This window comes from Bufo bufo, chromosome 7 (genome assembly GCF_905171765.1).
Source record: "Bufo bufo chromosome 7, aBufBuf1.1, whole genome shotgun sequence".
Classification (NCBI taxonomy): Eukaryota; Metazoa; Chordata; class Amphibia; order Anura; family Bufonidae; genus Bufo; species Bufo bufo.
In genome coordinates, this window is record NC_053395.1 from 162,317,719 (window position 1) to 162,332,322 (window position 14,604).

A 14,604-nucleotide genomic window follows, 5' to 3' on the forward strand; every position below is an offset into this window, starting at 1 on the left:
AGGTCAGGCGAGCTCATGGGCACCAATACGCTGGCTGGGTGCTTGCGGAAAGGTCAGCTCATCCGGCGCGGGTCCATCTATGTCCTCACCTTGGCCTCGTCCAAGACGTCACGGCCGGGGGAATCGGTGGCGGTCAGATACTTTCCCACGGACAGCAGATGGTGTCCGGTGCAGGCCTGGGAGGCTTGGCTGCGTAGTATTTAGTCCAAGCGGCATGTTCTCCCGTACTCGAACTAGGCAATGCCCGGCTAACCACCGCAGCCTTTCTTAGGTACATTCGGGTTTAGTTGACAGGTTCAGGGGTTGGTCCTCTCTGGATCACTGGACATTCCTTCTGCATGGGCGCGGCAGCTGCGGCGTCCATGCATAAGGTGCCAGTACATGTCAACAAACGGTTGGGTCATCGCAGTTCAGCGTGTTCCATGCGTTATATCCCGGATCCTTAATACGAAATGTCACTGGCTTTCGAGTTTTGGTTTTGTAGTTTCTGTTATCAAAGTCTTTTCAAACTCCTATGCATGGTTCTTTTGGCCCCTTTAGGCTACCCTTCGATAAGCAGTTCCGGCATAACTCTGCTGCTTCTAGGTAGGGGGAAGGGAGTATAGGCTTAGGTAGGGGACCCTCTCATCATGAGCCGATCCAAGCACAAGTGGTAGGCAATTAAGAGTGCCGTGTTTGTGTGAGGGGAGGCGGGGCTTTAATTATTTAAACCTGGCTCTCCTCCCCCCACTTGTCGGTTCGAATGCTTTCGACCCACCCAGAAGCCCTCTCTTCTTCTCAGGACTCTTCATTGGTGTGGCCCCCTTTAGGCTACCCTTCGATAAGCAGTTCCGGCATAACTCTGCTGCTTCTAGGTAGGGGGGGGAGGAGTATAGGCTTAGGTAGGGGACCCTCTCATCATGAGCCGATCCGAGCACAAGCCTTTGAAAAGAGTGAATGGGATAGAGAATACTTGAAGCCAAAATGTACAAGTATGGGAACAAAGCTGTCCGTTTACTAGCTAATCTGGCTAAGGGTCAGAGAATGCCTCAGTTCATATCCAGTCTTAAAGATGATAAAGGGAAGGTGGTTATTGAATAAATAAAATTGTAGGTCACTACTATGCGGCTTTGTATGAGGACACCCTCTCATCCCCACTAGTAGATACCCTATTAGACCATGTGAAATTACCCACTGTAAAACCTGAGCAACTCAAGAGATTAAATGCGGAGGTGACCCTGGAGGAACTCCAATTGGTCATTAAAGGCCTAGGAAATGCTAAAGCCCCGGGGCCTGACGGATTCTCGGGGGAATATTATAAGATGTTAACCACTTGCCATCTGGGCCTAATTTGCAAAACTGACATATCTCACTTTATGTGGTAATAACTTTGGAACGCCTTTACTTATCCAAGTCATTCAGAGATTGTTTTCTCGTGACACATTGTACTTCATGACAGTCATAAATTTGAGTCAAAATATTTCACCTTTATTTATGAAAAAATCCCAAATTTACCTAAAATTTTGAAAAATTCGCAATTTTCTAAATTTCAATTTCTCTGTGTCACGAGTTGGAGGTCCCAGGAAAGACCACCGCGTTGTCAAGCAATAAACAAACAGAAATCAGGCACAGACACACAAGAGTTCACCGCACAAACAAAAAACAGGGAAGGCAACACAGACAAAACATGAGCTCTATGTACCGTCAGCACAGTGGGAGAAAACCCCCACTGCGCCACTGTCCAGTAATACTCCAGAGGGGCGCGACTAAGCAACTCCTGGTATTCACTAGGGCCCCAGAAGGTAGGGTTAGGCTTCGCCGCAGGAAGTTGCCAGGGTCCACTCTGGAGCGTGAACTAGACAGTGACAGCAGGAACGAATTGGACAACAGGCACCAGAAGGCACCGACGGCACATAGGCATACATAACAGACAGGCAAACACAAACAGGGCAACCTATAACACAAGCAGGAGTACATAGCAAGGAAACAGGAGTGACAATGAGCAGAGAAGGACTAGCTCCACCAGTGGTATACTGCGTGGCCTTGCGCATAGCACTCTGCAGCTAGGCGCGCTGCAGCAAGGGCTTGCTGAACAGAGACATATGAATACACACAAGGTAACTAAAAATACAAGCAGGAGTTCACGCAAGGGAGCAGGAGTGGCAATGAGCAGAGAAGGACTTGCTCCACCAGTAGTAAACTGCATGGCCTTGCGCATACCACTCTGCTGAAAAGAAAGGTGCAGCAAGGGCTTGCTGAACAGAGACATATGAATACACACAAGGTAACTAAAACATAACTGGCAGAACAGATAACAGAAAGACAGGAAAGAGGACATCAAAGAGGACAGGAAAGAGGACGTCAATGAACAAGTAGGGAAACCCACAGAGCACAGACAGACAGACACGGATCCCATGGGTCAGCAGCATGGGAGAGAGAGTACAAACCAGGAGGACAGGACAAGACAACACACACCAGGAGAGCTGACCCAGAACTGAGGAAACCTCAGCCTTAAATACAGGTTCCATGAGTGCAGCAGAGAGGCCACACCCATGGAGCAGACAGAGAGGATTAACTCCTAATAGGCACACAGGGGAGTTAAACCATAAAGAACCACAAATAACACACAGAAACAAAACTTCAGCGAGGAGCGCCGAACGAGCAAGGACGGAAGGTCCCAGCCAGAGATAGTGGCTGTGACACTCCCACCCCTCTCCTCCCAAAACAGAAAACGGGAGGAAGTGGGGTAACAAACCAAACAGAACCAGGCAAGGGGACAGAAATCAAAGGGGTGACGAGGTACATGGGCCGGAACACAAAAGACGACCGCAGCCAGCACAAGCCCCTGAAAACCAGCCTGCACAGAAGGTCCGCAGCCAGTACGCCAGGGGAAGATAGCCAGTCAACACGGAAAACAAGTCAAGTGAACCGCACAAAGAAGTTACCTCCCCCTCCACTCTCCCTCCGGAGAATGACATGTCTGCCAAGAACAGATTGGCCAGACATGCAGACACCCCCTTCCGGAGGAGTGGAACCAGGAACGGGAACCAGACTGGAATACAAAGACAATCGGAATCAAAGGGGTACAGAGGTACACAAGCAGAACACATAAGACGACCGCAGCCAGCACGCAGCCCCTAGCAACCAGCCTACACGGTAAACGCAGCCAGTACGCCAAGAGAAATGCAGCCAGCCTACACGGCCACAAAAGTCATGGTGAACTGCAGTGTGCTAACACCTCCCCCTCCACTCTCCCTCCGGAGAATGGTATGTCTGCCAAGAACTGATTGGTCAGACATGCTGACACCCCCTTCCGGAGGCGTGAGTACATAGGCAGATACCTGCACCGATAACAGAAAACACAGCCGTAGGCAGAACTGCAAGCTAAAAGGCTACACCGGACGTCGCCCCTGGCAACCAGCATACATGGAAAACACCGCAGCCAGTACACCAAGGCAACCAAATCCGATACCTAAAGGCAGCATAAAGAGGGAAATACAGAATGCACACACACCACAGATAAGCAGAAAACAGAACAAAAAAACTCTGTGAAAGTTCACTTTCGCACAATTTATGTTTCTTTTGTGGAAAGAGGGGTCATTTTGTTTTTTCTTGTCCGTATGTTGAATCACAGGGGAAAGTGATAAAGAAAAAGAAAAAAAAAAACTCCCTCACACTTGGTAGTATGAATGGTGTGGTAGAGCAGACTGGTATGCAAGTTCCCTGCAGTTCCCGTTTTCTCCTTTCAGCTATGGTGGCGCTAGAGTCTCGAAATGTGTTTGTTGATGTTTTTCTTGATTGTGGTGCTGGGGTAAATTTAATTGACTTTCTGTTTCTTGAGGGTTTGGGACTAAGTATTTGCACGTTAGAGAACGAGATTCGTGTTTTTGCCATTGATTCTTCTCCTCTTTCTCAAGGGAGCCTTACTCACATTGTTCATGATATTCATTTAAGGGTGGGTGATTCACATGCTGAGATTATTTCCTGTTTCGTCATGAAGGATTTGCCAGCTCCAATAGTTTTGGGGTTGCCATGGTTGTCTAAACATAACCCAATTATAGACTGGCAGGCGAGACAAATCATTGGTTGGAGCAAGTTTTGTTCGGATAATTATCTTGTCACATCTATTTCTGAAGTGTCCGTTACGGCCTTGCCTCAGTATCTCTCAGATTTTTCGGACGTGTTTGCGGAGGGTGGGGCTCCGGAATTGCCCCCTCATCGTGACTATGATTGTCCTGTGAATCTCATTCCGGGGGCTAAGTTGCCCAAGTCTCGGCTCTACAACCTCTCTCAACCCGAGAGAGAGGTCATGCGAAAGTATGTCGCCGAGAGTTTGGCAAAGGGTCATATTAGACCATCTAAGTCTCCAGTGGCTGTAGGTTTGTTCTTCGTGAAGAAGAAAGATGGATCACTGAGACCGTGTTTGGATTTCCGGGAGCTGAATCGTATTACAGTCCGGGATCCATATCCCCTGCCTTTGATCTCTGATCTTTTTGATCAGATTGTTGGAGCCAAGGTGTTCTCCAAGTTGGATTTGAGAGGAGCATACAATCTGATCAGGATCAAGGAGGGGGATGAGTGGAAAACGGCCTTCAATACGCACGAGGGTCATTTTGAGAACCTAGTAATGCCTTTTGGGTTGACGAATGCGCCAGCGGTATTTCAGCGATTTGTCAATGGTGGGGAGGTTCGTAGTAGTCTACCTTAATGACATTTTAATTTATTCTCCTGATCTGAAGACCCATCAGGATCATGTGAGACAGGTTTGACGATCATGCGGGAGAATAAGTTATACGCCAAATTGGAGAAATGTTTGTTTGCTGTGCAAGAGCTTCCATTTTTGGGATACATGCTTTCTGATTCTGGTTTTCGTATGGACCCCGAAAAGGTCCGGGCGGTTCTGGAGTGGGATCGACCGGAGAATCAGAAAGCTTTGATGCGATTTTTGGGGTTTACGAATTATTATAGAAAATTTATTTTGAATTATTCCACGTTAGTCAAACCTCTTACTGATATGACCAAGAAGGGCGCTGATGTCTCTGTCTGGTCGGATGAGGCATTGCAGGCCTTTTCGGCTATTAAGGATCGTTTTGCGTCTGCTCCCATTCTGGTGCAGCCGGATGTATCTCAGCCATTCGTGGTCGAGGTTGATGCATCAGAGGTGGGCGTTGGGGCGGTGCTTTCGCAGGGTCCTTCTCCTGACAAGTGGGTCCCGTGTGCCTTCTTCTCCAGGAAGCTCTCGGTCGCCGAGAGGAATTATGATGCCTTTGAAGAATGGCGTCACTGGTTAAAGGGGGCTTCTCACCCCGTTACTGTGTATACAGACCATAAGAATTTGGCTTACCTGCAATCTGCCAAGCGTCTGAACCCTAGACAGGCCAGATGGTCATTGTTTTTTACCAGGTTCAATTTCGTGGTTACCTTTCGCCCAGGGGTCAAGAACGTCTCGCAGCTTCCCTGGGGGAGGTGATTCAGAAGATCCAGCGCCGATTTTGGCGGATGGAGTGGTGGTCTCCGCTCTGTACCCTGAATTGGAGATGGAGATGTTGGGAGCTCAGGAGGGGGCTCCTGGTTCGTGTCCCCCAGGGAGGTTGTTTGTTTCTGAGGGCCTACGATACAAGGTGTTCAAGGAACATCACGATACTGTTCTCGCTGGACATCCTGGTGGTAAGTCCACCTGTGATCTGGTGTCCCGGAGGTTCTGGTGGCCAGGTTTGCGTAAGAGTATTGAGAACTACGTGGCAGCTTGTGAAACCTGCGCTCGGTCTAAGGTTGCTCATACTCGACCGCCTGGTTCACTTCTTTCATTGTCTATTCCATCTCGTCCTTGGACACATTTGTCCATGGACTTTATTACGGACCTATCGAGTTCCTCCGGGAGAACAGTGATTTTGGTGGTAGTCGATCGTTTCAGTAAAATGGCTCACTTTATACCTCTAACAAGTCTGCCTAATGCTAAGACTCTGGCGCAGATTTTTGTGGATAATATTGTTAAATTGCACGGTATTCCTTAGGATATTGTCTCTGATAGGGGCACTCAGTTTGTCTCCAGGTTTTGGAGGGCGTTCTGCTCTCGACTTGGCATTCAACTTTCTTTCTCGTCGGCTTTCCATCCACAGTCGAATGGTCAGACGGAGCGTACCAATCAAAACCTGGAGACCTACTTGAGGTGCTTTGTGGCTGAGAATCAGGAGGACTGGTCCTCATTCTTGCCCTTAGCAGAATTTGCATTGAATAATCGTAGGCAGGAGTCCACGGGTAAGTCGCCATTTTTTGGCGCATACGGTTTCCATCCTCAGTTTGGTACCTTTTCTGGGTCTGGTTCCTCCGGGATGCCAGAGGAGGAGAGTTTCTCTTCTGCCTTATCCTCTATCTGGCGGGGGATTCAAGGGAATTTGGAGAGGATGGCTGAGAGGTATAAACGAATGGCTGACAGGAGACGTGTGACCGGTCCGGACCTGTGTGTGGGTGATTTGGTGTGGTTGTCCACTAGGAATATCAAGTTAAGAATGCCATCTTGGAAACTGGGTCCAAGATTTGTTGGTCCATATAGGATTTCTGCTGTGATCAATCCTGTGGCATTTCGACTTGATCTGCCGCAGACTTGGAGGATCCACGATGTCTTCCACAAGTCTTTACTAAAAAAGTATGTTAAACCGGTGGTACCATCGCCATTGCCTCCTCCTCCTGTTCTGGTCGAGGGAAACTTGGAGTTCGAGATCTCCAGGATTCTCGACTCGAGAGTTCTGCGGGGTTCCCTCCAGTACCTGGTTCACTGGAGGGGATATGGTCCTGAGGAGAGGATGTGGGTTCCGGCGTCAGATGTCAACGCCAGCCGTCTGGTGAGGGCCTTTCATAGGTCCCATCCGGATAAGGTTGGTCCAGGGTGTCCGGAGGTCACCCGTAGAAGGGGGGGGGGGTACTGTCATGCCCCATTCTGACGATGTACGGAGGTCAGCCAGGATTGCAGCACGAGTCTAGTATTTGTTTTGATGCTGTGCTGGATCCGCCTCGCATCAGGTTTAAATGGTCTCCAGCTAAAGTGCTCTGAGCGGATTATACTGTTCATTAGTGTCTGGGAAGTTTGGAAGAAAGGTTGGCTGTTTGTTCCTGCTCTCGGCAGATAAGTGTCTTTTCTTGTTTGGTTGTTTATATCATCTTACCCATCCAGGTTCTGTGCGAGCTGGCTGCTCCTTTCTCCCCACTTCACCATCTCAGGGAGTTCAGGGTTCTGTTAGTTTAGGCTGGTGGACACAGGAAATCTACCATCAAGGTTTGTCTGTGGGCTGAGCATTGCAGGGAAAGAGGTCAGGGATAAATTAGGAGGTGACCCTTCCCCTGTCTCTCGTCCAGAGCCTGGTTGGTGTGTTGTCTGTTTAACTGTGCACGTCCGCCGTGACACAGGGTGAATAGGAAAATGGATTAAAAGATCCCAGGTTCTGGCCCCTAAGGGGGAAAATAGTTATTAAATAAAAAGTAAAAAAAAAAAAACATCAAAATATTAAGTATAAATCACCTCCTTTCCAAATAACACATCCTAGATCTGAGTTAATTAAATATTCTTCTGAAATACTTTGTTCTTTACATAGTTGAATGTGCTGGCAACAAAATTACACAAAAATTTAAAAATGGAAATCAAATTTTTCAACCCATGGAGGTCTGGATTTGGAGTCACATTTAAAATTTAAGTGGAAAAACACACTACAGGCTGATCCAACTTTGATGTAATGTCCTTAAAACAAGTCAAAATGAGGCTCAGTAGTGTGTGCGGCCTCCACGTGCCTGTATGACCTCCCTACAACGCCTGTGCATGCTCCTGATGAGGTGGCGGACGGTCTCCTGAGGGATCTCCTCCCAGACCTGGACTAAAGCATCTGCCAACTCCTGGACAGTCTGTGGTGCAACGTGACGTTGGTGGATAGAGCGAGACATGATGTCCCAGATGTGCTCAATTGGATTCAGGTCTGGGGAACGGGCGGGCCAGTCCATAGCATCAATGCCTTTGTCTTGCAGGAACTGCTGACACACTTCAGCCACATGAGGTCTAGCATTGTCTTGCATTAGGAGGAACCCAGGACCAACCGCACCAGCATATGGTCTCACAAGGGGTCTGAGGATCTCATCTCGGTACCTAATGGCAGTCAGGCTACCTCTGGCGAGCACATGGAGGGCTGTGCAGCCCTCCAAAGAAATGCCACCCCACACCATTACTGACTCAATGCCAAACCGGTCATGCTGGAGGATGTTGCAGGCAGCAAAACGTTCTCCACGGCATCTCCAGACTCTGTCACATGTGCTCAGTGTGAACCTGCTTTCACCTGTGAAGAGCACAGGGCGCCAGTGGCGAATTTGCCAATCTTGGTGTTCTCTGGCAAATGCCAAACGTCCTGCACGGTGTTGGACTGTAAGCACAACCCCCACCTGTGGACGTCGGGCCCTCATATCACCCTCATGGAGTCTGTTTCTGACCGTTTGAGCAGACACATGCACATTTGTGGCCTGCTGGAGGTCATTTTGCAGGGCTCTGGCAGTGCTCCTCCTGTTCCTCCTTGCACAAAGGCGGAGGTAGCGGTCCTGCTGCTGGGTTGTTGCCCTCCTACGGCCTCCTCCACGTCTCCTTATGTACTGGCCTGTCTCCTGGTAGCGCCTCCATGCTCTGGACACTACTCTGACAGACACAGCAAACCTTCTTGCCACCGCTTGCATTGATGTGCCATCCTGGATAAGCTGCACTACCTGAGCCACTTGTGTGGGTTGTAGACTCCGTCTCATGCTACCACTAGAGTGAAAGCACCGCCAGCATTCAAAAGTGACCAAAACATCAGCCAGGAAGCATAGGAACTGAGAAGTGGTCTGTGGTCACCACCTGCAGAACCACTCCTTTATTGGGGGTGTCTTTCTAATTGCCTATAATTTCCACCTGTTGTCTATCCCATTTGCACAACAGCATGTGAAATTGATTATCACTCAGTGTTGCTTCCTAAGTGGACAGTTTGATTTCACAGAAGTGTGATTGACTTGGAGTTACATTGTGTTGTTTAAGTGTTCCCTTTATTTTTTTGAGCAGTGTATATAAACAATAAATATACATATTACATATCGCCACGTCTGAAAAGTCCAAACTATTAAAATATATTTTAAAAAATGTCCTATGCGGTGAGTGCCGTAACAGAAAACAATTAATAAATAAAAACTGTGTGATTCGCCATTTTATTTTAGTCACCTTGTCCCCCCAAAAAATAGGATCGGACTGTTCTATTATGGGCCGGACGTTCCATAAAATGCGGAATGCACGCAGTGTTTTATTTTTTTCGCGTGGTATCGAGTATTGCAATACTTTTTTATGGTATCAAAACCGAATCAAAATTTTGGTATCGAAACAACCCTACCGTACATAAGACAATCAGCCAAAAAATAAAAAAGATATGGCTTTCAGAAAATGGAGACATAAAAACATATTTTTTTGTTTAAAAAATGCTTTTATTGTTTAAAACCAAAATAGATTTAAAACAACCAACATATTAGGTATCGCCACATCCGTAACAACCTGCTCTATAAAAATATCACATGAGCTAACCCGTCTGGTTAACACCGTAAAAAAAAAAAAAAAAAAACGTGTCAAAAGATCAATTTTTTTTGTCGCCGACCATCACAAAAAAAAGTGTAATACCAAACGATCAAAAAGTAGTATGTACCCCAAAATAGTACCAATCAAACCATCATCTTATGCCGCAAAAAATTAGACCCTAAGACAATCGCCCAAAAGATAAAAAAGATTTGGCTTTCAGAAAATGGAGACCTAAAAACATGATTGTTTTTCTTTCAAAAATGCTTTTATTGTGTTAAACCAAAATAAATATAAAAAAATAGGCAAATTAGATATCGCCACATCTGTAACAACCTGTTCTATAAAAATATCACATGATTTACCCTTGTCAGGTGAAAACCGTTAAAAAAATTTAAAGCGTGCCAAAAAATGATTTGTCACCATACATCACAAAAAGTTTAATACCAAACGGTCAAAAAATAAAATGTACCCCAAAATAGTACCAATCAGTCACTTCATGCCGCAAAAATTAAGCCCCGTGTTCCCGTAAACAGTTTACGATCACATGTGGGGTGTTTCTGTAAAGTGCAGAATCAGGGTAATCAATATTAAGTTTTATTTGGCTGTTAACCCTTGTTGGGTTACAGGAAAAAATGAATTAAAATGGAGAATCTACCAAAAAGGTGACATTTAACCCCTTAAGGACGCAGGGCGTACCGGTACGCCCTATTTCCCGAGTCCTTAAGGACTCAGGGCGTACCGGTACGTCCTAACTTTAAATCGTTATGCCGGCGCCGCAGGGGTTAATCGGAACAGGATGCCGGCTGAAATCATTCAGCCAGCATCCTGTCACAACGCCAGGGGGGTCATGTGACCCCCCCCGTATCGACGATCGCCGCAAACCGCAGGTCAATTCAGACCTGCGGTTTGCTGCGCTTTCTGATCCCCGCGGTTCCTGACCGCGGGGATCAGAAACTTTAGTGTCCCTAAAATATCGATTTTCCACCCCCCCCCTGCACCCCTGCATGATTTTTTGCCGGCGGGTGGTGCAGGGGATGGGGGGGGAGTTGTGGGCGGTGCGGGAGGTGGGCGGTGCGGCAGGCGGGATCGCGATCCCCCGCCCGCCTCCCCTTGAATAATCGTTGGTGGTTAGTGGGTATACCAGGGTGCCAGCACATTGCTGACACCCTGGTATAAACGGCTGGTTTAACCCTTTCCATACCGCGGTCCATACAGACCGCTATATGGAAAAAGTTAACAGTAAGAGGGAGCTCCCTCCCTCTCCCATCGGGGGACTGCTGTGCCTTTGCAGCCCCCCGATGGAGAGAGCTCACAGACAGCCCCCCGACAGCCCCGTCGTTACCCTTCCCCGTCTGCGAAGTTCTGACCACAACTGAGCAGACGGGGAAGGTTCCCATGGCAACAAGACGCCGTCTCAGGCTAAAGGCAGAGATCTGTTCAGACAAAGTGTAAGTAAAATACAGTACAAAACACTATATGGTGTACTGTACTGTATTATACAGACATCAGACCCATTGGATCTTCAAGAACCAAGTGGGTCTGGGTCAAAAAAAAAGTGAAAAAAAAGTAAAAATCAAAAAACACATTTATCACTGATTAAAAAAATAAAATTCCCTACACATGTTTGGTATCGCCGCGTCCGTAACGACCTGATCTTTAAAACAGTCATGTTAATTACTTCCCAAAAAAGGTAATAAAAGTGATCAAAAAAGTCGCATGTACGCCAAAATAGTACCAATCAAACCGTCATCTCATCCCGCAAAAATCATACCCTCGCCCAAAAACTGAAAAAACTATGGCTCAGACTATGGAAACACTAAAACATGATTTTTTTTTGTTTCAAAAATGAAATTATTGTGTAAAACTTAAATAAATTTTAAAAAGTATACATATTAGGTATAGCCGCGTCCGTATCGACTGGCTCTATAAAAATATCACATGACCTAACCGCTCAGGTGACCACCGTAAAAAAATAAAAACGGTGTAAAAAAAGCAATTTTTTGTCATCTTACATCACAAAAAGTGTAATAGCAAGCGATCAAAAAGTCATATGCACCCCAAAATAGTGCCAATCAAATCGTCATCTCATCCCGCAAAAAATGAGACCCTACTTAAGATAATTGCGCAAAAACTAAAAAAACTATGGCTCTTAGACTATGGAGACACTAAAACATATTTTTTGTTTTAAAAATGAAATCATTGTGTAAAACTTACATAAATAAAAAAAATTGTATACATATTAGGTATCGCCGCGTCCGTGACAACCTGCTCTATAAAATGACCACATGATCTAACCTGTCAGATGAATGTTGTAAATAACAAAAAAAAAGTGCCAAAAAATCTATTTCTTGTTACCTTGCCGCACAAAAAAGTGTAATATAGAGCAACCAAAAATCATATGTACCCTAAACTAGTACCAACAAAACTGCCACCCTATCCCGTAGTTTCTAAAATGGGGTCACTTTTTTTGGAGTTTCTACTCTAGGGGTGCATCAGGGGGGCTTCAAATGGGACATGGTGTCAAAAAAACCAGTCCAGCAAAATCTGCCTTCCAAAAACCGTATGGCATTCCTTTCCTTCTGCACCCTGCCGTGTGCCCGTACAGCGGTTTACAACCACATATGGGGTGTTTCTGTAAACTACAGAATCAGGGCCATAAATAATGAGTTTTGTTTGGCTATTAACCCTTGCTTTGTAACTGGAAAAAAAAAATATTAAAATGGAAAATCTGCCAAAAAAGTGAAATTTTGAAATAGTATCTCTATTTTCCATTAAATCTTGTGCAACACCTAAAGGGTTAACAAAGTTTGTAAAATCAGTTTTGAATACCTTGAGGGGTGTAGTTTCTTGGATGGGGTCACTTTTATGGAGTTTCTACTCTAGGGGTGCATCAGGGGGCTTCAAATGGGACATGGTGTAAAATAAAAAAACAGTCCAGCAAAATCTGGCTTCCAAAAACCATACGGCGCACCTTTCCCTCTACGCCCTACTGTGTGCCCGTACAGTAGTTTACGGCCACATATGGGGTGTTTCTGTAAACGGCAGATCCGGGCAATAAAGATATAGTCTTGTTTGGCTGTTAACCCTTGCTTTGTTAGTGGAAAAAAATGGGTTAAAATGGAAAATTAGGCAAAAAAATAAAATTCTCAAATTTCATCCCCATTTGCCAATAACTCTTGTGCAACACCTAAAGGGTTAACGACGTATGTAAAATCAGTTTTGAATACCTTGAGGGGTATAGTTTCTTGGATGGGGTCATTTTTATGGAGTTTCTACTCTAGGGGTGCATCAGGGGGCTTCAAATGGGACATGGTGTAAAAAAAAAAACAGTCCAGCAAAATCTGGCTTCCAAAAACTGGCTTCTAAAAATGTAGTTTATAGAATGGGGTCATTTTTGGGTGGTTTCTATTATGTAAGCCTCGCAAAGTGACTTCAGACCTTTAGTGGTCCCTAAAAATTGTTTTTTTGTAAATTTCTGAAAAATTTCAAGATTTGCTTCTAAACTTCTAAGCCTTGTAACATCCCCAAAAATAAAATATCATTCCCAAAATGCTACAAACATGAAGTAGACATATGGGGAATGTAAAGTCATCACAATTTTTGGGGTATTACTATGTATTACAGAAGTAGAGAAACTGAAACTTTGAAATTTGCAAATTTTTAAAAATTTTTGGTAAATATGGTATTTTTTTATGCAAAAAAATTTACTTTTTGGACCCAATGTTAGAAGTGTCATGAAGTACAATATGTGACGAAAAAACAATCTCAGAACGGCCTGGATAAGTCAAAGCGTTTTAAAGTTATCAGCACTTAACCCCTTAAGGACCGGGCTCATTTTCACCTTAAGGACCAAGCCATTTTTTGGAAATCTGACCAGTGTCACTTTAAGTGCTAATAACTTTAAAACGCTTTGACTTATCCAGGCCATTCTGAGATTGTTTTTTCGTCACATATTGTACTTCATGACACTGGTAAAATGAAGTCAAAAAAATTATTTTTTTTGCACAAAAAAAATACCTAATTTACCAAAAATTTGGAAAAATTTGCAAATTTCAAAGTTTCAGTTTCTCTACTTCTGTAATACATAGTAATACCCCAAAAAATTGTGATGACTTTACATTCCCCATATGTCTACTTCATGTGTGAATTGTTTTGGGAATGATATTTTATTTTTTGGGGATGTTATAAGGCTTAGAAGTTTAGAAGCAAATCTCGAAATTTTTCAGAAATTTACAAAAACTAAATTTTTAGGGACCAGTTCAGGTCTGAAGTCGATTTGCGAGGCTTACATAATAGAAACCACCCAAAAATGACCCCATCTAAGAAACTACACCCCTCAAGGTATTCAAAACTGATTTTGCATACATTATTAACCCTTTAGGTGTTGCACAAGAGTTATTGGCAAATGGGGAGGAAATTTGAGAATTTAATTTTTTTGTCTAATTTTTCATTTTAACCCATTTTTTCCACTAACAAAGCAAGGGTTAACAGCCAAACAAGATTGTATCTTTATTGCCCTGACTCTGCCGTTTACAGAAACACCCAATATGTGGCCGTAAACTACTGTACGGCCACACAGCGGGGCGTAGAGGGAAAGGTGCGCCGTATGGTTTTTGGAAGGCTGATTTTTATGGACTGGTTTTTTGACACCATGTCCCATTTGAAGCCCCCTGATGCACCCCTAGAGGAGAAACTCCCTAAAAGTGACCCCATCTAAGAAACTACACCCCTCAAGGTATTAAAAACTGATTTTACATACGTCGTTAACCCTTTAGGTGTTGCACAAGAGTTATTGGCAAATGGGGATGAAATTTGAGAATTTCATTTTTTTGCCTAATTTTCAATTTTAACCCATTTTTTCCACTAACAAAGCAAGGGTTAACAGCCAAACAAGACTGTATCTTTATTGCCCTGACTCTGCTGTTTACAGAAACACCCCATATGTGGCCGTAAACTACTGTACGGGCACACAGTTGGGCGTAGAGTGAAAGGTGCGCCGTTTGGTTTTTGGAAGGCTGATTTTGCTGGACTGTTTTTTTGACACCATGTCCCATTTG